Raw genomic sequence first — 25,833 nt, forward strand, 5'->3', positions numbered from 1 at the left:
AGGCTAAATTGCCCTTAGTGTCCAAAGGAAATGTTAAGTAGGGGTTACTTAAGGGGCCTCACGGTAGCATGGTGGTTAGCATCAATGCTTCACAGCTCCAGGGTCCCAGGTTCGATTCCCGGCTGGGTCACTGTCTGTGTGGAGTCTGCACGTACTCCCCGTGTGTGTGTGGGTTTCCTCCGGGTGCTCCGGTTTCCTCCCACAGTCCAAAGATGTGCGGGTTAGGTGGATTGGCCATGCTAAATTGCCCGTAGTGTAAGGTTAATGGGGGGATTGTTGGGTTACGGGTATACGGGTTACGTGGGTTTAAAGTAGGGTGATCATTGTTCGGCACAACATCGAGGGCCGAAGGGCCTGTTCTGTGCTGTGCTGCGCTGTGCTGTACTGTTCTATGTTCTATGTTCTATGTTACTGGGTTACAGGGATAGGGTAGATATTGGGATTCAGTAGGATGCTCTTTGTAAGGGCCGGTGCAGACTCAATGGGCCGAATGGCCTCCTTCTGCACTGTAAATTCTATGAAATCATTGACTCCAGCACTCTCCCGAGCAACTGAATGACGGTGAACCAGACTGTTCACAACCTTGACTCTGAGATGGGCCTCTGACCAGACATCTGCACCATTGTTAAGAAAACTATATCACCTCTGTAGCATCATCCAATGTCCCTCACCCCTCAGTTTCACCTCGATTTCATTATTCCAATGCACTTCTCGAAAGGCTCCAATGTTTTATCCTTCACAAACTTAGGCAAATGTAAAACTCTGCGGTCATTGCCTTAAGTCGCACAAGTCCCATTCACCCATGCCCCTGTGCTCACCAATTTAAATTGGCCCCCCAGTCAAGCAAAGCCTCATTTATAAACTGAACCAATTTTGAATTTCACCTTGTGTTCTGACTTTGATAGCCTCTGGTGAACACTGTGATGGGGGTGACGTGAATGCTCCAGTACCAACCTGAGGATAAAACTTGTTGATCAGATTTTGTTTTCTTCTCTGTCTGTCCACCGACTGATATTCAGCATTGAAGCTTGTCAAAACTCAAAGACCATGGACATAATTCACACAGGATCACAGAATACAGCACAGAAGAGGCACTTCGGCCCATCGAGTCTTCACCCACGCATGAAAAACACCTGATCTGCCAACCTAATCCCATTTGCCAGCACTTGGCGTGGCATCCGGCACGGATTGGGGAGGGCCGGGTGATAGCGGGTGAGGGCCAAATCGAGATACGCGCCAGGCGCGAACCATGATGCGATTCACCCAGCCTGCCCCCGATGGCAGGCTCTGGATCACACCCAAAAATAGCGAGAATATCATTAACCCTTATTTGCACTCATTTCAATCTCATTAATGAGATGTTAGGCAAATGCAGCATCCTCTTGGGAAGCCACACGGGTGTTGTTAGTACTGCTTTTCATAAACATGAAGCTGGCGCAATGGCTGCTGAGGGGAACTGGGGACGTGAGTAGCCATTTCCATTTTCTGGCATGCAGCTCAAGGGCACCGGAGCTGATGCCTCAGTGCTCGTGGAGGGTGGTGGACCTCAGTGGGGCTGGTCAGGTGGGTGAAATTTCCAGATTGGGGGTCGCCCATGGTTCCCGGAGGGGGTTGCGGGGGTGGGGAGTGAGGGGCTTTGAGTGTGTGAGGTCTTCAAACCATCTTTCAATATCGTGGAGACCTGTAACAGGGGCAACCACAGCTGCAGCCTGTCTGTCCCACCAAACTCTCCCAGGACAGAGCCCTGCTGCAGCTGCTCTCCTGAAACTCAATTTCACTCCCTTTGACTGTGAGCAGCCTCTAGCTTCACAGCTGAAGGCTATTTCAAATGAGGAATTAGCCTTGTTCGCTGTGAGAGCACTTCACACTCCTCAACTCTCAAGTGCCTCCTCAAGGGCACATGTGCCATGCCTCAGAGGATGATTAGTGCATCGCATGTCCAGCAAGTTTTGGTGCCTTAACAGTCTGCATGGACTCTTGGGGCATCAGCACCATCAAGGCAGCTACCAACAATCAAACACTAAAAAGCAGGGATTCACCACTGAGGATCCTCTCGCGACCAAAGGGTAAGTGCCTGGATGAGCGGGGTGCAGTAAACATGTCTTCGCTAATGTTCCTGGCAGAGATCTGTGGTCTAGGGATACATGATGTAGTTGGGGGTGAGTGTACAGAGCAAGGTTTGCCAGCACAACTGGCTCGCTGGATGGCACTCTGAGAGAAGGCTGGACAGTTCTGGTAAAGATGGGGGTGGCTTGGGGGAGAAGAGAGTTCCGGGATGGAAGCACTAACTGATTGTTGGTCTCTCTCCTCCAAGTATTCTACATATAACTATTTTTGCCTGAGTAGATGCAGCGGAGGCTGCCTGCGCTTTGCTTGTGGCAGCTGAGGCAGGCAGACACTGCAGAAGGCAGCAATGACAACACAGGGTGGATGCAGCACCCCACGCGCAGGGGGTCGGCCACCACACACCCTGAAGACCCGGCTGTCAATCAGGCTGAGGGACCCAGAAGGAGAGGCCAATGTTGGCCCAAAAGTACAGATGTTGTTGGTCATTCAATGAGCTGATGGACACCATGAGCTGCAGAAGACTGCGCCTCAGCAGGGAGACAGTGCGGCACCTGTGCCACATCCTCGTGGACCCGGCATCCTGTGGCCAGGAAGATCACTGCAGCCCTAAAACCCTGCTCCACCAGTTCATTCAGGGCTCCAGCGGGGACCTGCGTGACAAATCCCAATTATCAGCTCACAGGTGCATTTACAGAATCTTCTGTATGCCCAGGCGGTATCACCTTCGAGCTGAACCATGCCCACCAAGATGGCTGAGCTGCAGGTTTTCCAGGCATCGCTGGGATGCTCCAGGTCCAGGAGGCATTCAATGGCATGCATGCTGCGCTGCAAGCATAGCGGCATCAGGGAATGACCTATATTAACAGGAAGGGGTTCCACTCCCTCAAGGTTCAGATTGTGTGTGTCCGCTGCCTCCGTCTCATGTACCAGTGCGCCGCTACCCTGAGAGTGTGCATGACAGCTACACCCTCGGGCACTCGAAGCTCCGTGGAATCTTCAAGGACCATTCCAGAATGGTGGGTTGGCTCGTGGGGGAACAAGGGATATCCGCTGAGGTCATGGCTGATGACACCAGTGTGGAGGCGTGAGACTAAGGTGGAGGCACGATACAATGATGCCCACATTGCTACCCATGCTGCCACTGAGTGGAGCATCGGGCTGCTCAAGATGTGGTTCTGATGCCTTGAGCAGGCTGGCAGTGCCTTGTAGTGCACCCCCTCCAGAGGATATCCTGCTTTGTGGTGGTCTGCTATTCCCTCCCCAAGCTAACACAGCATTGGGGCCACATGGTGGAGGAAGAAGGAGATGAGAAGGAGGAGGTGGAAGGATATGCAATCTTGGCTGAGGAGGATCAGGAGGTCCAAGATGGGTTGGATGACGAGGCTGAGGAGGAGCGGAGGACGGAGGACAGGCAGTGTGCACAAAAGGTCCAAAACTCCAAGAGGACCTGGGAGGTCCTCATCATATTCTCCTAGGATTAATTCCCTCCGTCCCCTTCATTTCCCTCCCCTTAACTCCCCTGCCCCCCCCAATTTCCTCCCTCCCCCATTTCCCTACCCCTCAACTCTCCCATTCACCTGTCCCCACCATTTTCTCCTCCATTCCCCCCTCCCCACCCCCATTACACCACCGCCTCCCCAACCACCCTGTTCCCCCCTTCAGGGTCTGTGCGACTCTAGGAGGATGGGCCTATGTCGCACTGTCAGTGGGTCACCATACAAGGCAGTAGAGTGATGATCTTTCACTGTGAGGAAAGCTCTGGTGCTTCTCAGATCCTGCTAAAGTCTGACTCCTGTCTTTCTGCTGACAGCGCGCTCACACCCATCCTCTGAACAGGATCTGAATCAGGGGCTTTTGATCTTGGATAACTGTGCCTGGGGAGCAGGGTTGGGGAGAGAGATGGGCAACAGGGTTGGGGGTGCAGGCAGGCCAGCTGTGAAGATGACTGTGATGGAGGCTCCACATGTATGAGCTGTGACATTTTTTCATAGTGAAGATTTCACTGTGACAGATTTCCATTTCCCCTAGCTACAGACAATGACCACCCTCTCACCGCTCCCCCTCTCCCAGTGCCCACTCGGTGCTCCTCAATCATCTTGATCGTATGTTGATTAATGCAACATCTATGTATGTCCCTATGCACATCAGATGTAGAGGTAGCCTGCTACTTTCCTACTTTACCCTGTGGCCTTTGATGCCCTTGGCGGATATCCTCTGCAGGGCCTGGAGCGAAGGCCCCATCTGAATTATTGGCGTCACTGGCATCACCATGCCACCCTGTTATGCCCACTGCCGGTATCAGGGGGTGGAGGGGGGGGGGGAGTCGGAAGAAATGGAAACCACCATAGTTTCCTTTGTTGCAGGCCTCAAATTGACATCCAGCTCTTTGTCCTCTCTGATGGTGGCTGTAGGGCCCTGGGGAACTCCACGGGACACAGAAGCATCTGGAGTGAGCTCCAGAAGCCTCTGAGTCATCCAGCGCAACCAATCCTGAAGGCTCCGCATTACCTGCACCAGGGTGTCAATGCCTCAGCGATGCTCCTCAGTGACTGGGCCACACATTGGAGTGCCTCAGCAATGTCCACCTGTGTCTGGGACATGTCCCTCATTGACTAGAACATGATGTTGAGGCCCTCAGCCATGGTCATCAAGACTGAGCCATGCCTTGGACACCACCACTTTGGGTTACTGTCTGTGCGAGTCTGTATGTGCTCCTTGTGTCTGAGTGGGTTTCCTCCAGGTGCTCTGGTTTCCTCCCACAAGTCCTGAAAGACGTGCTGTTAGGACATTTGGACATTCTGAATTCTCCCTCTGTGTACCTGAACATGCGCCGGAATGTGGCGACTAGGGGCTTTTCACGGTAACTTCATTGCAGTGTTAATGTAAGCCTACTTGTGACAATAATGATTATTATTATAAAAACACAGATGCTGTGGTACAGATTTGCCATTGTGATCACCACTCTAGCAGTGTTGGCATCAATGCCACACATTGTCGGCATCATCTCCTGAGTCTGCAGCCTTTGGGTCTCATCCAATCGGCCTTGCAGTCGCTGGAATGTCGCTGACAGCCCCTCCTTAATTTTACGGTTGTGTCCTATCACCTGTATCTGCATTAGCTCTGGTAGAACCTTGTTCAGCGGCTCGGCATCTGGCTGCGATTCAGCTGTGACGTGGGATCCAGCAGACCTCCGACTGCTGTCTCCCCTGGATGTTCCTGCCTCCACCTGCTGGGCATCAACAACTGTATGAGGCTCACTAGACCGCGCCCCCAAAACCTTTCCATCAATGGTGTCCACCGAGGTGTGTCTCTGCACTGGTGTAAGGTGTGGGTGATAGCTGTGATACCTCACTGGTGGTCTTCTCGGAGCTCTCCTATGAGGAGGTAAAGGAGGGAACGACCCCCGATGGCCCAGCCTCATCAAATGGAGATCCTGCGAGACAATGGACATGTGGTCAGTGAGAGGGAAGGATCATTTTGTCTGACCTGAACTACTCGCTTGAGAATGGACATCTGGATGAAGTGGCAGAGGATCCTCACCTCTCTGGCACAGGCCAACCTCATTGCTGATGACTGCTCTCTCCTTGGGAAACACCGCAATTTCCAGGGCCTTTTCCTTATGGGGTTAAGCACTCTGATCCCCAGCATCCAGGTCCCCCGTCTTGGCCCTTTCCTACTTATTATGGGCTATCTTATCCCACGGGGGACAAAGAGCGGGCATTATAAGCCACACACCTGATGGGTTGGGGGGCATTATAGCAGGTGACATGTGTGGACATCATACCAAGACATGAAGATCTTGTGCTGGTGGGTGCCACGGGGTTCTGAGGAACAAGCATGCGGATCGGAAGTGGGGAGGGTGCAAGGTGTCAGCCAGTCGAATGGGTGAGAGGAGGACGTTTTTGGGAACTTCAGCGATGGCAGGCAGAACTATTGCCAGGGGAGAGATGGTAACTTACCCTCGCAGCTCGGTGGAGGTCATTGGTCTTCTTCTGACACTGGACAGCGATTCTCCTGCTCATGCTGCCCGCAAAGACAGGCTCTGCCATTGCTTCACAGGCAGCATTGCTGTTGATCCTCTGACCTCCCCGGGGTTAAATGGTGCCCCGCCCCCTCATCCACTTTGTCGAAAAGCCTTGTGAGGTCAGCACTCCCAAAGCGAGGAGCAGGTCTGCACGTTGCTATGCTTCTGTGTTGACTGGAAGTGAGTGGTGAGACAGCGCTTAAAGGCATCTTCCCATTTGTTAGCGGCAGCTGCTGAGGCGCGAGTTGAGCAAATCAGACGGCGAGGCAGCCAGTAATGACAAGAATCTCATGGGGGCTGATTTGCGGTACCAAGCGCCGTCAGATACGGGATCTGATCTCGCCAATGTGACCGTTGCGAAACGCCCCGCCAAAAGCAACCAAAACCGGACTTTAACTTGAGTCCGCCAAATGTTTTCCTCCTTTTTGATTTTCATTGAGTTTGAAACAAAATGCCAATTGCTCAAAATTGTTTTGTGGAAGGAGAGCTTTTCTATAATACAAATTAATTAATGAGAATGGGAAGGACAGCAGGGAATCGCCTTCATGACGATCATATTACATTTTAAGGCTTTGCAAGTCGCTGCTCTGGTGTAAATACTGAAAAGCTCTGTGAAATATTTCTGTGAACCGCTTAAACAAACTTGAAAAGTATACTCAACTGACATTCAATTCAGTGTTGCCCTTAGTGCTGCTGAAGCAACATTCCTTTAAATTAATTTTTACAGGACGTGTGCGAGGTACACCAGGCCAGGACTGCAGATTTACTTCCCTAAAGTGCATTAATGAACCAGGTGGGTTTTTACGACAATGGTTTCATGGTCATCATCTGACTAATAATTCCATATTTTAGTGGAATTCAAACTTCGCCATCTGCTGTGGCAGATTTGAATCGAGGTCTCCAGATCTTGCCCTGGGTCTCTGAATTCACTAGTCCAATGACAGTACCATTGCCTCCCCATATATACTGAAACACACTTGGACTGTGTAACATATAAGGATGACTGCTAATAATTATTTAGGAGCAGAACAGGCTGAGAATGCATCATACCTTGAAGGGGGGTTGTTAAGTTGTGTTAGGGATTGTGCTGTAGTGGCTTCTGACATTGTCTATGAAATAAAAAAGGGAGACAACTTGTAATCTAAGCTAAATGGTCCAATTTTAAAGGGGGCGCAGGAGCAGGGGAACCCTGGAGTGGAATTTTATAGTCCTGTTGAAGTCGATGGAATTTTGAATGGCTTGCCACATTTCACAGCCCCACCACTGTCACGATGGGGCCAGAAAACCCTACCCTAGCAGTTTATGTAACTAAAGCCCTGAAGGTGACAAGACAAGATGAGAAAGTTGTTAAGAAAGTGGACAGCATTCTTGGCGAGGGTGGCACAGTAACACAGTGCTTAGCACTGTTGCTTCACAGCGGCACGGTCCCAGGTTCGATTCCCGGCTTGGGTCACTGTTTGTGCGGAGTCTGCACGTTCTCCCCGTGTCTGTGTGGGTTTCCTCTGGCACTTTGGTTTCCTCCCACAAGTCCCAAAAAAGACTTGCTGTTTGGTGAATTGTACATCCTGAAATCTCCCTCTGTGTGCCTAAACAGGTGCCGGAATGTGGTGACTGGGGGATTTTCACAGTAACTTCATTGCAGTGTTAATGTAAGCCTACTTTGTGACAATAATAAAGTTATTATTATTATTTACAGAAGGGCAGGTTAAAAAAAACAAAAAAGCTATGCAATGCATTTTTTTAATGCTGGTCAGTTTCTAGATGGAATATTATGTCTAAGAAGGAACACTATAGTTTAGGAAGAATGCCATGTCCTTTGATGGAGCACAGTGGAGATTTATTGGAATGGTATCAGGGATGCAGAGGCTGTCTTCTCCTTTGAGGATGGAGAGCTGACCAGTGGTGATTTAACTTGAGGATCACCACACCTCAGTGAAGGGGCAAGGGTTGAGAAGGAGGAGCCTTCATGAATAGCTTCAGCCGGTTCGGGGATTGAACCCACACTGTTGGCCTCACGCATCATCAACCAGCTGTCCAGCCAACTAAGATAAAAAAGGGGCCGGGTTAGCTCATTAGGCTGGACAACCAAACATTCTATTCTATGTAAATTAACAGCTGATTCATGATACAGAGCAAGGCCAGCAGTGCGGGTTCAATTCCCATACCAGCTGCGACTATCCATGAAGGCCCCGCCTTCTCAGCCTTTCCCCCTCGCCTGAGGTGTAGTGAGTCTCAGGTTAAATCACCACCAGCCAGCCCTTCCCCCTCAAAGGGGAATGCAGCCCATGGTCATCTGGGACTGTGGTGACTTTTCCTTACCTTTGCCTTCATCAGGGATGGAGGTATTTCAGGAGAACTAAAGAACCTGTGGTTATTCTCATGAATGTAAAGAAGGTTAAAGGGATATTTGACAAAGATGTTTGCAATTGTGAGTGCTTTTGATGGAGTGATTAAGAACAGATTGCTTCCATTGGCAGACGGATTGGTAACGAAAGGATTTAAGATAATTGGTCAATGAGTCAGAACCAAAACGAGGAAACATTTTACCACACAAGTTGTTGTGGGGAGGAGGGGGGTTGTGTGTGGGGGGGAGGTGTGGGGGGGGGGGGGGTAGGGTCATCCAGCCTGACTGCCTGCCCCTCTCCCGTAGCTACATTCCTGACCTAGTGTCCTTGGAGAGGGTTCATGCAGCGTCCGCTGGCACACTTGAGCCCTTCCATGGCCAGTGGGCACTGCAGAGGCTGGAGTGCATCATTAGCCCCGAAAATAACATATTAGCTTAAATTGCTACGTTTCCTTTCATTCTTTTTCTTTAGCTACGGTGCGCCTTCGGGTTACTTATTCAATCTACTTTTTAAATTTGTTAATTAATTAATTTGCTTAATTTATATACTCAAAAGAGTATGCAGAGAGATTGCTGGCACACTGGTTTGGGAAGTAGGAAGGATAATGCTGCATTCTGCGAATTAACCTATTACCAAGAAAAACATTAGTCACTAGGTTCATACTTCACCAACTGTCTTGGGATTGGACTACCAGTCTAATAGTCTGTGGTACTGGAGGAAATGAAGCAACCAATTTGCATGCAGCCAGCTTCAATGAATATCAATGAGCTTTTTTTAAAATGTAGAGTGCCCAATTCATTTTTGTCCAATTAAGCAGCAATTTAGTGTGGCCAATCCACCTAACCTGCACATCTTTGGGTTGTGGGGGTGAAACCCACGCAGACACAGGGAGAATGTGCAAATTCCACACAGACAGTGACCCAGGACCGGGATTCGAACCCGGGTCCTCAGCGCCGTGGGCAACAACGCTAACCACTGTGCCACCGTGCTGCCCTGAATATCAATGAGTTAATGACCAGATAAACTATTGTAGTGATGTCATTTAAGTAATAAAAATTAGCCAGATGCCTGCCTGTCCTTCTCCCACTCGGATCTTTTATGTGTATCTGAGGAAAGAGGCAGAGCTATGGCTTCCATCTCATCTGAATGACACGCCATTTGGCAGTGCAGCAATCCCACAGCATCACACTGGAGTGTCAACCTGGAATGTGTACTGAAAGTGTCAGAGTGGGGTCTGAACCCATAACCTTTTCTGAGCCAAAGGTGCAAGTGATACCACTGAGCCAGGGCAGACACTTAGACAAAAATAAAGCACTATGGCTATTGTGAAATGGTACAAAGCATTTAATAATCTTTTATTGTCACAAGTATGAAGTTACTGTGAAAAGCCTCCAGTCGCCATATTCCAGCGCCTGTTCAGGTAAGCCGGTACGGGAACTGTAATGTTCTGCATTACAAACCAGCTGTCTAGCCCATTGAGCTAAACCTACTCATAGTTAAACTGGCCCATTTCATCATCTGAAAATGTACAAATAGTTTTATTCACACTCCACAGGTTGCCCATGTAAAACGTGCAATTGTTAAAATGCTGAATGTGATGGATGGTTACTAATTTCACAAGTAGTACCCAATCCTGACATATGCAGCAGGAGGGATTTTCATTATACTTTGAACTGCTCCTTTAATGCGGTAATGCCAAGACTAGTCAATGGCATGCTACCTGCTGAACAGGGCTTGCTAAATAATAAATGGATCTAATCAGGAGCAAATGTCTTGTGTGGAAGTGAAGTCCCATTTGAGCTGCTGAGTTACAAAATCGTTTGCAGTTTTTAAAATCAGGTTTTGGAAAATATACATTTCTGAAGATGTGCGTTTATGAACACTTGCAAAATTTTGAGTGTGTGCCGATGCATGTGTTAATGTGTGTGCCATTGTATACATTTATGTATGCGTCGATGCATTGCATTTGTACATTGCAATACATTTTTTGTGTGTTTTTTGTGGTATATGTATTTCTCTGTCTGCTGATGCATGTGTATGTGCACTGATCTATGTATGTGCTGATGCAAATATTTATGTGCTGCTGCATGTGTATGTTCATGGGTGTGTGCGCCCATGATACTTGTGTTGTTGGATGTGTGTGCTGATGAATGTGTTTTTCCATGTGCACTGATGCATGCGTATAAGTATTATGCTTGTTCAATAGTGTGTGCTGATGCATGTTGTTAGAGGTGAGTTGGTGACAAATATTGCATTTTAAATTCATCTGCTGGACTCACATATGGAATATTTGTTCAGAAAAAGACTCTTTCAACTGTCTCAAGGTGGCTGTCAGAAGTGACTGAAAGTTGGTCAAGATTCTGTAAGTTTACAATGTGGATTAGAATTAAGACATGTTCAGGCAACTCTCTTCTGACATTTTGCACCTACTGATGTCAAGGATTACTTCCAGGATGGACGGAAAGTTAAAACAGCTGCCATGATTTGCATCACTATAATAGTCGTTGTATTGTAGAGATTTATACCTGAGATTCTACAGAGATTTTTAAGCTTCCTAGGTCATTACACGAGAGAATAAATCAATTCAAAATGGTGACTTGGACATTTTTTAAAAATCACCGTGGCCATATCACAATAGCCAAGGTCTCTCCAGTCATGGGCTAATCAATTATCTGTTGTGGAATACTTAGTCATTATGGGGAGAGAGGTCATGTGATTGGATCACCATTTTGAAATGTCTTTTATTAGAAACCCTGCTTGCAAATGAGCAGACTGAAAAAGTAACATCTAAAAGCAGACAACAGCAACAGCCTAAGACTGTCTGCCTCTCCTCTCTCTCAACCAACTTGAACCCTGCTTGCTAATATCATACTGTGGAGAGAAATAGAGAGAGAAATTCTGAACAAGTCTTCGAATTCCCAAGGACAATTTCCAGGAGGAAAAAATAACATTCTGAAGAAAAATCATGTGGACTCGAAATGTTAATTCTGTTTCTCGCCCCACAGATGCTGCCAAGCCTGCTGAGATTTTTCAGCATTTTGTGTTTTTGCAGCAGGTGTCAAAATTTCTCTGAACACACAGAACAGCATAAAGATTTTACAATTAGTAAACTCTTTTACTTTCCGTTTCTTGTTTAATTTTACTTTGGCAATAAATCAACCTCCTCTATTTTATAACTTGAATTTTGCATGCTTTTGTGTTTGTTTATGGTGTGTTGCAAGAGTTGTACCATGTGTTTATCTATCTAAAAATGTTTTACTGCCTTTACTTCGGCGGATGTTCAGCACAATGAAAACTAGCCACTTACCGGTATATATTTAAATTCAAGAAAGCTTGACTAACTAAGTTCTTTGCAATTAGCTCATGGATAGTTAAGTATGTACACTGAATTGGCACAGTAATCCTACTAAATAAAAAAAAACTGCTCTGACCAACTGAAGAATGGGAAAAGGGGGACAGAGGTGTGGGGGGGAGGGGTCCTTGCATCTTTCCTCACTTTGTCATAACAATGGGTGAGATTTTTCAGTCCACCCTACAGCGACCATTATCGCGGTGGTCATTGTCACAGGCGGGATGCAAAATGGCGCTCTCCAAGTTGCCTCAGTCTATCTTATCCTGCCCATTTGAGTGTGTGCATGCATGTGCTGGCGAATATGTGCATGCAAATGCACTGATGCATGCGCATGTTAATGCACGTGTGTTTCTGCCTGTGTGCTGAGGCATGTGTGTGTGTACTGAAGCATCTATTTGTTTCCTTGTGTACTGATGTAGTGTTTGTATGTGCATCAGCACTGATGATTATCTGTGTACTGATACATGTGTGTGTGCGCTGATGCTTGTGGCTGTGTGCTGATTGTTGCGTATATGCTGTTAAGTAATGGGTTAAGAGACATTCCAATTAGTTGTCTCATTTATGTTAAGCATCCAATAATTGACACTGATATGTAAAGGGGCTTCAGGTAGCCCTAGTGTCAGGTGATGTGATGTTAAAAGTTTTGTGCAAAGTCTGTTGAATGGATTAAAGGTGTTTTGTGGAAAAGCAGCAAAACCTTTGACTCTTTATACCACAGCAGCTAAACGTCTAACATATGCTTGCTGGTATATGTGTTTATGTTTATGCATGTGTGCTCAAGCATTTGTTTGTGGATATGTGCTACCCCATGGTCCCAGCATCTTAGAGCTTCCTTTCCAAACACCAGACCTGAAACAATCCAAGTTCCAAGCAGCATTTTAGTTATAAATTTGCACATCAGAAAGCCAGTTCACAATGGTCATCTTTCCACTCTCCAACTCCTATCTGGTTTAGAATCATAAAGTACCGACAGTGCTGAAGGAGGCCATTCGACTCATTGATTCTGCACCAACCCTTGGAAAGAGCACCCTACGCCCCATCACCCATTATGCCCATCTAACCTCTTGGGCACTAAGGACTAATTTAGCAGGGCCAATCCACCTAACCTGCACATTCTTTGGACTGTGGGGGGAACCGGGAGTACCCAGAGGAAACCTGCGCAGGCATGGGGAGAAAGGCAAACTCCACACAGACAGTCACCGAGGCCGGAATTGAACCCGGGTCTCTGGTGATGTGAGGTAGCAGTGCTAAGCACTGTGCCACCATGCCACACTGTGGAAAGTGTTCTCCCATGCCAGGTGCAGTTACCTTTGAAGGGAAATGCAATACTGTGCCCCTTTAAGGAGCGAATTCTTGGAAGGTCATGTGACCTATTTGGCCAATTGGGCCAGAGCGTACGAATCCCGAGGCTAAGTATGGTTTTTCCTTGCCAGTCTGGAGTCTGGAGTTGTGGAGTATGGTGGCATGTATCTTAATATCTGTAAATAGTTACTTACCTCAGTAAACAGTTTATTTGTTGATCTACTTCATGGTCACCACTCTTATAGGATACCAAATTTGGCAATGAGGATCAAACAGGGTGCCTTTCTATTGCTACAGCAATCAGGAGTGCCGACTTTGTGCGGATGTCTCTTTTGAAGTAAACACATTCAGCAGTCTGTGAGTATCAAAATGCCACTTTTTTGGGAAGCTTGAACCATTCAATCCTAACACGGAACAATGGGGGCTATATGTTGAGCACCCATGCATTTTGTAAGGCCAATGAAACTGGGAGGGGGGGGGGGGGCGAAGAGAAGCAGCGGGTAATCCTATTAACAACCTGCAGGACTCCAGCCCTGATAAGGAGTCTGATTTCTCTAGATGCCCCCAACTCCAAAAGCTTTGAGCTTGAGGAATTAGTCAAAGGACATTATCACTCATCATTGTGGGTGATAATGCAATGATACAAATTTAATTTGATGACAAGAGCACCGAGGGAGATGATAATGCCAGGCCTAAGACAAACGCCTAACGCTAAACAGTGGGTGTTCGGGTCTGCTTTCAATGGCATCTTGGGAAACAGTCTGTGGTGTTAATGATATGGCAACACAAAATAAATAATTAACAGAGGCAGAGATGACCTGAATGAAGGCATTAGAGATCGTCCAGGCCATGGAAAGTGTCAAAAGGGGGACATTGGAACTGCAAAGCGGACAAGCCGGCGAGGACCACCAAGTTTGGCAGGGAAGCCACTGGTAGTTGTGGCGCCAGGAATGAGGGCGCAGAAGGTACTGAGCAAAGAGGCTCGAAGCAAAAGAGTTGCAGAGGTACAGGGAATTTAGTCGACAGACCAAAAGTAATGAAGAATGTTACCGGTTTGGGGAGAGCATCCCCAGGAGTGATATAAATTCAGGGAAGCTGTATGTTTTGCCTGCATTAGGAGAAAGTGCAAGACTAAGCAGAGCCTACCGGGGACCAACAAAAAGCAAAATTGCGACTCCAGTACACAGTGTTGAGAATAACCCTGAAAACGGTTCCGAAGGGCCTGTCCCTGGGCTGTATTGTTCTTTGTTCTTCGATTTAACTCCTGCTACCATTCTGGTCATTCGGGTGTTACGGCCCCTCAAAGTCTAATATATATCTGTCCTGAGGTGTGGCGCCCAGAACTGAATGTAGTGCTGCAGATGTGGTCCATTTGGAGCTTTGCACTGCTGGAACATAACTTCAGCAGCCCCCTTGAGATAGAGGCCAGCATTCCATCAACCTTTTGAATTCGCTTTTGTAGCTGTCCAATAGCTTTTAGAGTTAGATTTTGAATAACGAGCTTCACTTTGTATTATTATATTTAAACTCAATATCAAAATAGCCAGAACGGCACCCAGCAACATTTCACGCGCAAAAATACAGAGCGAAAAACCTGAAGAAAAAAATTGCTGCCATTTTTCAGCATTACCTAAGTGACAAACTTGCTCAGTTCCAGATGAGATTTTGCAAATGCTATTTCTGCACAGAACAGATATAATTCTGAATCTCTGAACGGTAATGTCATGTTTCCCTTCACTGGGAAGATTCACTTTACCCGGAGTGAGATTATAGGTCGATTTCTGTTCTATTGTGTTATTTAGCACCTTTATTATGAGACAAACAAACAATTATTCAGAGATGGAGGAGATGGTTAGTTTCACAGCCGCAGTGATGGTTCAGTCACCTGGAACTCATTTTCTCGGTGCCCCTTGACTGCACATGAAGCCGATATGCATCTCTGAGCAGGCAGTGTCTCGGGTGAAGTTGCGAGATCAATAGACTAAGTAAATTTATGTTTATTATCATGCTGCATGTTGCTTTTGTTGTTGAAATTAAGCTGTTCAAAGGAAGATAGGAGAATTGAATTACGTCCTCATTAAAGGAGGGATTGCCCTTGGAAGAGGGGTATCGCAGAATCACTAGACTGATACCGTGGCTAAAAGGTTAAATTATCAGGACAGATTGCATTGAGTAAGCTTGTATTCCCTGGAGTTTAGAACATTATGAGGTGATCTAAGAGAGGTGTTAAAGTCAATTAAAGGAATTTGCAGGATGAATAGAGAGAAATCACTTCATGCAAGTGGGGGTTGCGGGGGAAGGAGAACTCAGAACAAACGGGCATAACCTTAAAATTAGATCTAGGTTGTTCAGGGGTGATGTCAGGAAGCACTTCTTCACACAAACGAGAAATGAAAAATCAGGAACACTCTTCCTGAAAAATATGCTGTTGATGCTGGGAGCCAATTGTAAAATCTCAACAGCGAGGGTGATAGATTTTTATCAGCCTAGGGTATTACGGGTGTGGAACCAAAGCGGGTGGATGGAGTTAAGATGAGATCAGCCATGATCTAATTGAATGGCAGAACTGGCTTGAGGGGCTCAATTGTTGTTCCTGTGGGTTGGATTATACGCTATGGGTGGTCTTGCCGTATTTAGTGTAAATTTTTGGTGCAAACCCACCCCAGTTTAGACCGCTCGCCCTGCTTTATATTTGCAGGCGACGACCCTGTGATTAGTGTGAGGTGGAACTCCAGTCCACATCCAGGAGGAAGTCTCCCTTCATGAAATGAAAATCGCTTATTGTCACAAGTAGGCTTCAAATGAAGTTACTGTGAAAAGCCCCTAGTCGCCACATTCCGGCGCCTGTTTGGGGAGGCTGGTACGGGAATTGAACCGTGCTGCTGGCCTGCCTTGGACTGCTTTCAAAGCCAGCAATTTAGCGTTGTGCTAACCAGCCCCTCATCGAGCTGCTGGCCAACTGGAGACCGGCAGCTCTGCCCCACACCAAGATTGGTGGCCACTGATGGTATTGCAGGAGGTTCGGGAGAAAAAGGAACTATGGATTTCCCCATACCCAAGTATGTCTGCGACCTTGCTGGGGCCAGGCTACACATTATGAAAAAAATTAAAATGAAATGAAATGAAAATCGCTTATTGTCACAAGTAGGCTTCAAATGAAGTTACTGTGAAAAGCCCCTAGTCGCCACATTCCGGCGCCTGTCTGGGGAGGCTGGTACAGGAATCGAACCGTGCTGCTGGCCTGCTTTCAAAGCCAGCGATTTAGCCCTGTGCTAAACAGCCCCTGTTAGGTGCAGGTTTCTGCCGCTAACCTGAGGACCCCGGTTCTATCCTGGTGCTGGGTCACTGCCCTTGTGGAGTTTGCTCATTCTCCCGTGTTTGCATGGGTTTCACGCCTACAACCCAAAAGATGAGGAGGGTAGGTGGATTGGCCATGCTAAATTGCCCCTTAATTGGAAAAATTTAATTGTGTACTCTAAGTTTCCAAAAAAATAAGGGCATGACTTCGACAAAAGAAGCATGATTCTAAGGAGAGCGGGCACCATCCTGACAATTTGGGGGAATACGTCCCCAGCGACTCCGACAGGCCCACTGCCATTTTGCACTCTACTGAGTGTTGATTGGCAGCATGTGGGACCTCCATTTGGAGTGGGGCGGTCTGGGCTATCTCAGTGTCGGTGGGGGACGGTGGTGCGGGGGTTGTTTGCCCTTAATAGGGGCATGGGCAGGCTGGTCATCCAAGCATAAAATTCCGGCCCATGTTTACATTGAGTTCGATTATTTGTGTGCAGGTAAATACATAAATGGTGCAAAATGCTACAAAAATCACAGAATGAAATGTTGGAATTGCACCATTGATTTGTCCTTACTTGAAAGATGTCGGTTATACCTGAATCATTAACACGCTTTCCTCTTCCAGATATGGCTTGGTTCACAGTACATTTGCTATTTTTTTGCTGCCTTTTAGGATACTTGTATTCATGTTATTTTTGTTTACATGTGGCAATCAATCAAACCAACAGCTACTTGCTTCCATCAAATTATCATCATTTTCCTGGAACTGAATTAAAGAGGTCTGGGACTCCTTAATGTTATGTCAGTCAGTCTGAATGCTGCAGCTTTGTGCAATAAACCATTTTGCTGGTAACAGTCACATATCTATAGATCTGGATTAGTGCCCTGCAATGTCCATAGACGAAGGGCATCACGGTGGAACAATGGGTAGCACTGCTGTCTCACAGCTCCAGGGACCCAGGTTCAATTTTGGCCTCGGGTCACTGTCTGTGTGGAGTCTGCATGTTCTCCCCGTGACTGTGTGGGTTTCCTCCGGGTGCTCCGGTTTCCTCCCACAGGTCCAAAGATATGCAGGTGAGGTGGATTGACTATGCTCAATTGCCCCTTAATGTCCAAAACGATAGGTGGAGTTACTGGGTTATGGGGATAGGGTGAAGGAAAGGTCTTAAATAGGGTGCTCTTTCCAAGTGCTGGTGCAGACTCAATGGGCCGAATGCCTCCTTCTGCACTGTAAAACTATGAAAAGGTCACCAGCATAACATAACCAGCATAGCACCCTGAACCTTACAGTTATGCCCCCTTGTAACAGCTACATCCACCCGAGGAAATTGTCACTGAACGTCCACTCTATCTATCCCCCTCATTTATAAGATGATGAGGGGGATAGATAGAGTGGACGTTCAGAGACTATTTCCTCGGGTGGATGTAGCTGTTACAAGGAGGCATAACTATAAGGTTCAGGGTGGGAGATATAGGAGGGATGTCCGAGGTAGGTTCTTTACTCAGAGAGTGGTTAGGGTGTGGAATGGACTGCCTGCTGTGATAGTGGAGTCGGACACTTTAGGAACTTTCAAGCCGTTATTGGATAGGCACATGGAGCACACCAGAATGACAGGGACTGGGATAGCTTGATCTTGGTTTCAGACAATGCTTGGCACAGCATTGAGGGCCGAAGGGCCTGTTCTGTGCTGTACTGTTCTATACGTCAACCTGTAGTGACCAGCAGCTCTGCAAACATGCATCAAAGGCAGGGCAACTGTCTGAGGTAAGCCAATGCCACCAGCGATGAGGGATAGCCTGCCCAACAAACAAAATGAGACCCGAGTGATTGGGAAAGAATCTTAATGATCTATGTGTGAGAATGGAAATACAAGATTATCTCATTGCCAATGCACTTTAAATAGTGTGCAATCATTTTAAAGAGATTACTGAAGGCTAAGTGGATATACATAAACATGCACTGAGATTTACTGAATGTAACATCATAACAAGTGCGCAGCATAAACTCATTTATGAATATATATCGAGCTATGTATGTGGAAATGGCAATATGCTCAAATTGCCAGTAGCACCACTGAATTAGTGAACCTTTCCAAGTAAGGAACTCTATAAATAGGACAATAATCCTGTTCTAAGTTATTTAACATCATAGCCTCAACTATATTACCATGAACACAATGGGGTCAGATTTTCTACTGATCTTTGTGCCTTAGTCTAAATTGAGTGCTCTATCGACTAGGCTGGATAAATTAGTCACAAAACCTTGCCATCTATAATATTGAAATGACTTGATAAAATGATGATAATTCTATTTAATTTGCCTGATTATCTCATTAGAAACAAAAGAGCTGTGAAATATATAATGTAAAATATCCACTTGGTTTGACTGCAGCAATATTTGCTCAGAGGAGAATGATTTGCATACGTTCATGAATACAATTTGATTTTGTGTAAGTGTGCATGCTTCATGCATGTGTGTGTGTGCATGTACATTTATGTTTGAACGTAAACATGCTTCACTTCAATTTGGCTGCTGTCATATTTGCTGCATCATCATCGCTGGTGTTTGCTAATTCCATGGTTGCACTATTGAATGTTGCAAAGTGTTTCATTTGATTCCAGCGGTCCTTCTGTCAGTTACGCTGCGTAACCCAAACAGAACCCAAGCTCATTTATTACAATTTATTTCTCATCAATAGGATAGTGTTTTTAACCCAATCCATGTCATTAGAATGTGTTTGTTACACATCATTGCAATCAATTCTCCTTTACCTTCTATTGGCCTCATAAGAGTAACACCATCATAATGGGTCAAAAAAAAATCGGTTCCCTCTTTTGGTTTTTACTTGTATCGAATTGTCACAAATGCCCTGTCAATATTTCGAGGATCCCACAAAGAATTAACGATCTCTGTGTTGTGTACTTCCCATTTCTCAATCACAGTTTAAATCTGATGCAGCTAAAAAAAAAGGAGGGAGGGGGTAAACGTGGAATTACAGACCGGTTAGCCTAAAATCAGTAGTAGGGAAAATGCTAGCGTTTATTATACAGGTCACGATAACAGAACACTGAGAAGATATCAACAGGATTAGATAAAGTCAACGTGGATTTATGAAAGGGAAAAAAACCCTGCTGGAGTCTTTTTGGGATACACACATAGAAGATAGGAGCAGCAGGAGGCCTTTTGGTCCTTTGAGCCGTCTCCGACATTCATCACGATCATGGCTGACCATCCAACTCAATAGCCTCATCCTGCTTTCTCCCCATAGCTTTTGAGCCCATTCTCCCCAAGTGCTATATCTAGCTGCCTCTTGAATATATTCAATGTTTTAGCATCAACTACTTCCAGTGGTAATGATTCCACAGACTCACCACCATTGAAAAGAAAGATGGTGCCGGAGCGAGGCGACTTCTTGCAAGCTGTGTCCAGCATACCCTCTAATTCTATCTTTTACTCTCATTCTATGCTTCTAAAACTTCATTCTAACTCTCTTAAACTCTTTAACAATGTTCTAATTCTTCCCTACTGCCATCAGACTTTTAAATGGACCTGCCTCGTATTAAGTTGATCTTTTCTCTAGACCTTGCTATAACTGTAACATTATATTCTGCAGTCTCTCCTTCGTTCCCTTTGTACTGTATGCATTGTTTATACAGCATGCAAGAAACAATACTTTTCACTGTATACTAATACATTGACAATAATAAATCAAATCAAATCAAATCTTTGTGTGAAGAAATGTCTCCTTATATCTAGCTGAAATGGTTTACCCTGAATCCTCAGACTGTAACCTCTGGTTCTGGACACACCCATTATTATTCACATCTTACCTGCATCTACCCTGTCTAGTCCCGTTAAAATTTTGTAAGTCTCTATGAGATCCCCCCTCATTCTTCTGAACTCCAGCGAGAACAATCCCAACCTAGTTAATCTCTCCTCAAGAGCAATCCCAACCTAGTCAACCTCTCCTCATATGGATGTAACCAGTGGAGTAGATAAGGGAAACCAATGGATGTGGTGTATTGGGATTTTCAGAACACTATGGATAAAGGCCTACAAGAGAGGTTGACCTGAAAAACTAAAGCATACAGGTTTGAGGGTAATATATTGTCATGGATTGAGAATGATAGCAGACAGGAAACAAAGAGTAGGAATAAATGGGTCTTTTTCAGGGTGGCAGGCAGTGACTAGTGGCATCTCGGAGGATTCAATGCTGGAGCCCCAGCTATTCACAATATACATGAATGATTTGGATGAGGGAACCAAATGTAATATTTCCAAGTTTTCTGATGACACAAAACTTGGTGGAAATGTGAGTGGTGAGCAGAATGTAAAGCGGCTTCAACGTAATTTACACAGGCTGAGTGAGTTGGAAAATACAAGACAGATGCTGCAGAAAGCTAGGGGCTGGTTTAGCTCACTGGGCTAAATCACTGGCTTTTAAAGCAGACCAAGCAGGCCAGCAGCACGGTTTGATCCCGGACAGGCGCCGGAATGTGGCAACTAGGGGCTTTTCACAGTAACCTCATTGAAGCCTACTCGTGACAATAAGCGATTTTCATTTCATTTTCATTTCAAGTGGATAGAGATGAAGTTATCCACTTAGATAGGAAAAACAGAATTATTTAAATGGTGATAGGTTGGAAGATGTTGACGTACAAATGGTCCTGGGTGTCCGAGTGCACCGGTCCCTGAAAGCAGGCAAGAGGATTTGAATAGAAGAGTAAGGATGTCTTACTGCAGCTGTACAGGACCTTGGTGAGACCACACCTGGAGTATTATTTGCAGTTTGGGTCTCCTTACCTAAGAAAGCATATACTGACACAGAGGGAGTGCAGTGAAGGTTCATCAAAATGATTCCTGGAATGGCAGGATTGCCATATAAGAAGAGATTGGGTCGACTAGGCCTGTATTCACTGAAATCTGGAAGAATGAGAGGGAATCTCATTACGATGTATAAAATGCTGACAAAGGGTGGTATGCTGGCACAGTGGTTAGCACTGCTGTCTCATGGGGACCCGGGTTCAATTTCGGTCCCCATGTCTGCCTGGGTCTCACCCTCACAACCCGAAATGATGTGCAGGGTAGGTGAATTGGCCATGCCAAATTGCCCCTTAATTGGAAAAAAAGAATTGGGTTCTCTAAATTTATCAACAACAAAAGAAGTCTGGCAGGGCTGGACAGACTGTGTGCAGGAATACTGTTTCCTCTGGTGGGGGGTTTGGAACAAAAGGTCACCGTTTCATTATAAGGGGGTAAACTATACAGGGCTGAGATTAAGAGGAATTTCTTGGCTCAGGGTGTTGAATTGGAATTCTTTGCCACAGAAGGCCAAGTCACTGAGGGCGCGATTCTCCGCAAATGCGGAGAGTCGTAAAGGCTTCCATGAAACTGGCCGTGTTCCACGGCAGCCTCCGCGCCCCCTCCCGGGACCCGATTCTGCTCCCCGGTCGGGGCTAGTAGCGGGGCCCCGTGAACCACAGCATCACAGGCTTAGCGAACGTCGTTAAGCCTGTGTGCCAAGGGTAACGGCGGCTGACGCGCACGATGACGTCAGCTGTACATGCGCGGATTGGACGGCTCCAACCCGCGCATGCGCGGATGACGTCATCACGCATATGCGTGAAACCCGCGCATGCGCGGGCCGTCATGCCCCTCAGCTGCCCAGCGGGGCGGCGGAGGAACAAAGAGTGCACGGGTATCGGACCCGCTGCCCGCGATCGGTGCCCACCGATCGCAGGCCCATGGCACCCTTGGCACAGCCGTGGTGCGGCCGTGTCAATCGGTGCCATGGTTCTCCAGAACGGCACTTTGCAGCCGTTTTCACGAACGGTGAGAGCAGGTGTGTTTGCGTTCGTGAAAACGGCAGTAAAGGCTGGGAACTCGGCCCATCGGATAGGGGAGAATCGCTATTCGCCGTAAAAAAAACGGCGAGCAGCGATTCGTGTCATGGGGCGGCCGTGGGGGGGGGGGGGGAGAATAGCGGGAGGTCGGGAAAAGGACGGGGAGGCCCTCCCGCTATTCTCCGACCCGTCGTGGGGGTGGCGGAGAATCGCGCCCTGAATGTATTTAAGAAGGAAATAGGTAGATTTCTAGAAATTAAAGGCATCGAGAATTTTGGAAAGCAAGAGTACGGTGTTGAGATCGACAATCAGCCATGATTATATCCAATGTTGGAGCAGACTCGAGGGATCTGAAATATTCACACAACAGCAACCCAGGAAATTAAAAGCAATTAATATATTTTACGTTTAATTCGCATTTTTAATAGAGAATTGAATGTTTGGATTGAGATGGAAGCTAAAATAAGATAATCAAACTTTACAAAATATACATATATATTTAAACTATGCAGGGAATTCATTTTAGCATTGTGGAGAAATTTGACATTCCAAATATATAAAGTTAGCTTTTCCGGGTAGTTAATGGTACTTCAGAAGTTAGTACATCAATAGAGATGCAGTTCCAGCTCATTCAACTAGGTGTAATTTTTTTGTTTTACAGTGCGACTTGTTAGAGAATTTTTATGAGTTCAATGGATTTCCCATTAATTGCACAATCTCTGGAATAGCTACGATTAAAATGCTGGAAAATGGGATCAGAATAGATAGGTGCTTGATGGCCGGCGCAGACGTGATTGGCTGAGGGGCCTCTTTCTGTGCTGTAAGACTCTATAACTCTATGATAACAACCTCTAGATTTCCCATATCATACCGCACATGTCCAGACTCCTGAAATTGCTGTCAGCTTCAGTGGAGTAATGGCGGTGAACACTTGTCAGGCTTGTACCGTCACTACTGCAAAATCCGGCCCTATCCGACCTTTTTCTCTCTTCTAACTATCACTCATAGGGCAGAGCAACATATCTCCCTTGTCACTACAGACATCAATCGCCCTTGGCAACAAGTTTTCTGCATCTTAACAGTGAAAGAAATGCATGGAGCAACAAGGTGTTTTCATCCCTTATGTTCTGGCAAGCTAATGCATGAGTAATGATTGTATGGAAGAGAGTGACAGCATGCGAGGGAAAGAAAGAAAGAGATGAGATATAAACTGGCTCAAGAGAGGAAGATCAGTCTTTATTGCCCAGGTCTTTCAATGACCTTCACTGTAAGGAAGAAATGCACAAGTGAAATGATTTTACACCTTGGCAAGTTGTCCAGTCATGAATACATATTTGCAGTAGCAGTAGCACATTTTAAAGCTGTACTACTGGGGGAGCACTATCACCACAAGAAATGCAAAAAGAAGTCCCACCAAAACCTTTAGGCAATTGAGGATGTGCAATAAATGGGGCTGTCAGCAACACCCTTAGCCTGAAAATAAATTAAAAAGAAAATGCCTGCTATTATGTAACAAGGTCATCAATTGTTTGGTGAAAGTGTGTCCACGTCTCATTTTCATTGGGAGAGCAATTTCCTTACCTTGTTAATGCAATAGTTACAAAATCGGCTTTGAAAGAAAAAAGGAAATGGTGGAAACTCGTTCCCCTCAGCAAATCAGGACTCAATGTGAAGTTTAACCTTGACTGAGTTTTGTGCAGAAATTGTGGACAGTTAGCTACTTAGTTTGAGGGCTATAATAGATGTTCAAAACTCTAAAGTAGCTGCTTTCATTTGATCATTTCCCATTGTTAAAAATACAGGCAAGCTCCAGGAAAAAGCATCTATTTCTTCCCTTCCGAGGTTCAAAGGTCAACACGGTTATTTTGTTGAAAGTGAGAAAACAGATGCTATGCAGGTGTTGTGTTAATCAGATGTGCCTGTTCTAAAGTGGACTGTCAGTACGCTGTTTGGGGCCTAATTTCTAATTTCCATAGTTTGAATGTAATCTGGACGGATTTTGTTAACTTCTGTTTGGCTGGTCACTGTGAGGTTGTTAAATGAAGCAATAGCCAGCAAAATGATGTATAGCCTCTTTAATGACTGAAAGTGGGCAATCTAATTGGCAATAAGGGTGGCACGGTAGCACAGTGGTTAGCACTGTTGCTTCACATCACCAGTCTCCCAGGTTCGAATTCCCGGCTTGGGTCACTGTCTGTGCGGAATCTGCACATTCTCCCCGTGTCTGCGTGGGTTTCCCCCCGGGTGCTCCTGTTTCTTCCCACAAGTCCTGAAAGACTTGCTCTTTCGGTGAATTGGACATTCTGAATTCTCCTCAGTGCACACGAACAGATGCTGGACTGTGACGACTAGAGGCTTTTCACAGTAACTCCGTTGCAATATTAATGTAAGCCTGCTTGTGACAATAATAAAGATTATTATTATCATTATTCCGTGCAGACGTTACTAGCGTTCGCATCAACTCCTTTTGCAAAGTGGCATATTGTGCCAAACATGTGGCTTAAGAAGGCATCTTGATGATCTCTTTAGCATCAGATGTGTTGGGCTAAGATTTTCTAAAGTGCATTCCTTATCATGCTTTCTTTGAGTATAACAGCACAACTTATGGAGAGAGTTCTGCAGCTCCTCTCTCTCTTCCCACAGCACCTTCACACATTCTAATCTCATTATGTGCCATTATCAGCACCCTTCTTAGCCTTAATCACCCCCATTTACATTCCTTTTGTCTTCTGTTCTCGACATCTTTGTCAATCTCCACCTATCACTGGTCCCCTATCCAACCCCACCTTTCCATCCCCGCCCACTACAGTATAAATCTGACCCCATTTCCAGTTCTCTCTAGCCTTGACAAAGAGTCATTCAGACTCAAAGCGTTAGCTCCCTTCGCTCGCCACAGATACTGTCAAACCTGCTGAGATTGTTCAGTATTTCCTGTTTTTGTTTCAGATTTCAGCAACCGTAATTTATTTTTATTTGCAGCTCTTCCAGTAGGGCGATGAATAAATTACACCGCCAGGTTTGGAACTGAGCCACAGAAGCCAGGGAGGTCCTAGGTTGATTTCCTGGTCCCCCCCCAAAGGGACAGGCCTGGGAGCATGGTGGTGGCTCCAACGGGCCTGAGAGCAGTCGGTTAATAATGGGAAAAGATATATCATTTAAGCGTGTAAGCAGATGTGTTTCTGTGCTTTTGGCAGTTTTAGGTTCCATCAGGAGATATCCATCATCAGCTGGGGCTGCTATAAAAGGGAGAAAAAAATATCCAATGACATGTGTGATCGGTAGCTATAAAGACTATTGCAGCTCTTCATTTTCCTTCAATGTGGAATGAGAAAAAATTTCACTCTGTTCTTGACAGAGAGGTGGATCATATGAGAAGGAGATATAGTAGATTGTGATTCACCAACAACAGTTTGACTGAGCTCGTTACAGGATTGCAGCTGTGTGAGTTTGTTGCGGATTCATGTCCAAGTAGATAATTTTGCTGCCTTTAATTTTTACAGTATAAAGAATGTTTTTACCAGCCCCGGGAAGGAGGCACCATATTATGTTGCACAAGGAATGGCCTGGACCTTCATTAACACGCCAAGGATTCTACACCCTACATC

This window comes from Scyliorhinus canicula, chromosome 6 (assembly GCF_902713615.1).
Source record: "Scyliorhinus canicula chromosome 6, sScyCan1.1, whole genome shotgun sequence".
Classification (NCBI taxonomy): domain Eukaryota; kingdom Metazoa; phylum Chordata; class Chondrichthyes; order Carcharhiniformes; family Scyliorhinidae; genus Scyliorhinus; species Scyliorhinus canicula.